The sequence below is a fragment of the Anneissia japonica genome, unplaced genomic scaffold (genome assembly GCF_011630105.1).
Source record: "Anneissia japonica isolate Jap-2015-1 unplaced genomic scaffold, ASM1163010v1 scaffold287886_len30810_cov159, whole genome shotgun sequence".
NCBI lineage: Eukaryota > Metazoa > Echinodermata > Crinoidea > Comatulida > Comatulidae > Anneissia > Anneissia japonica.
In genome coordinates, this window is record NW_022702241.1 from 23064 (window position 1) to 24769 (window position 1706).

Here is a 1706-nt window from a genome sequence, read left to right on the forward strand (position 1 = left end):
ACTTCAGATTCAACTGTTCCAAAACCAGAGCTAGCTTGTCCCAAGTAAGCATGAGCATCCTCTCGCAGTACCATGCGTCGCTTTCAAAACGTCTCGGGTACATTTTCAACTCGAGCATGCGAAACGTCTCCATGACCAGGTGTCTGATGGTGCCGTACTGCATCCTGACGTCGATAAAATCCAACTCGTTCTCGTATCCTTCCATCTGCTTCGGCACGACGAAGTCGTCGTTCGGAGGAAACTCGAACGTCGTGATCCTCGTGTCTATCGAGTAACACACGTCCTTCTCGTTCATCGCCATGAACGTAGCACTATCGCACACGTTCACCGCTGTCCTGACGCCGTGTCGTGTGGCTCCGGTGTTGGGATCGACCATCTTCTCCGTGCGTTCCGACCTGGTGCATCCCGAATCAAGCTCCTCCTTCATGATTGCCGCTTCCTGGCTGCTCTCGACGGCCAACGGGTTCTTGTCGCTCTTGGAGCCGGGAGCGGGTGGGACGAACTCGTTCGTGAACATTATCTTCTTGGAGTTCCTGTACTTGCTCGCGTTCTCGACGAGCACCGCCTTCGCCGTCCTGTACGTCACGTCGTCCGAGTAGGCGGTGCCTATGACGCTCTTAGCGGCCGACATCACCGATGTCTTGCCGGTGCCGGGTGGTCCAACCAGTATGGCGTGCATGCTCATCGTCCTGTGCGGCCGAAGCTGATTTATGCCCGAAATGAGGATGTAGCAGAGCTCGCCCATGGCGTTCGACACTCCGGTGAATTCATCCACACGACCCATAACCCCATAACGTTCATGAGGTATCGGTAGCCGACGTCGGCGACGTCGTCTCCACCCTTGCCAAACGCGTACATCGTGTAGAAACCGCCATCGGCTGACTTTCTCCCGTTCAGACAGTACACGCCACCCATTTTCGCACGCCAGTTATCGGTATAGGATTGTCGAACCTTTCTACTCATCTGGGCGTTGTTGTTACCGTGCTTCTGATAGTACAGCTTGTAAAAGGGTCTGGCACGTTTGGGATCGGAGAAGGTGTCAGGCGCCAAACCCATTTTTCTAAAGGTCTTTAACAGTAAGACGATCGTAGGATTTTTTTCCGAATACTTTGACTCGGCTTCGTCGTTTTTCTCGTTCCGGTTGGTCACGTAAAGTTGGTCGATTTCAGCCGCCGCCTCGTCGTCGTCTTCGTCGTCGGTATCTCCTACGACGGACACTCCCAATCTTTCGCTATTAACGCAAGACGGAAAGAGCCTGCGCAAAAAGTAGTCGGGCTGGAACATGCACGACTCCAGCTCCCACGCCACCATGTGCCGAAAAGATATGCGTCGACCTTCCAAATCTTTCGTTATGGCCCTCGGATCTATTTGCTCCAAAGACTTGGCCGTCTCCGGCGTCAAGGTCTCTCGATCGATTTCCAACAGCTCGTCGAGTTCAACGACGCGTTTGCTGGCGACCATGTCGATGGCGACGTCTTCGTCTTCCATTAATTCACGAGTGAGTTCTTTTCTGTAATCTCTTCTCTTCGATGCGAACAAAGTCTTCAGAGACAGCAGTTCGGCGCGTACTCTCCAAGCTTCGGGCTCGTCCCGCTCACGGACGGTCGGACGAAGGCGACCTCTAGGCATACCAGGAACCCTATAGCGAAAGTACATCTCTATGTTGCGATCGAAGTTTTCCAGTCTCTGCAGAGACGGTACCGGGC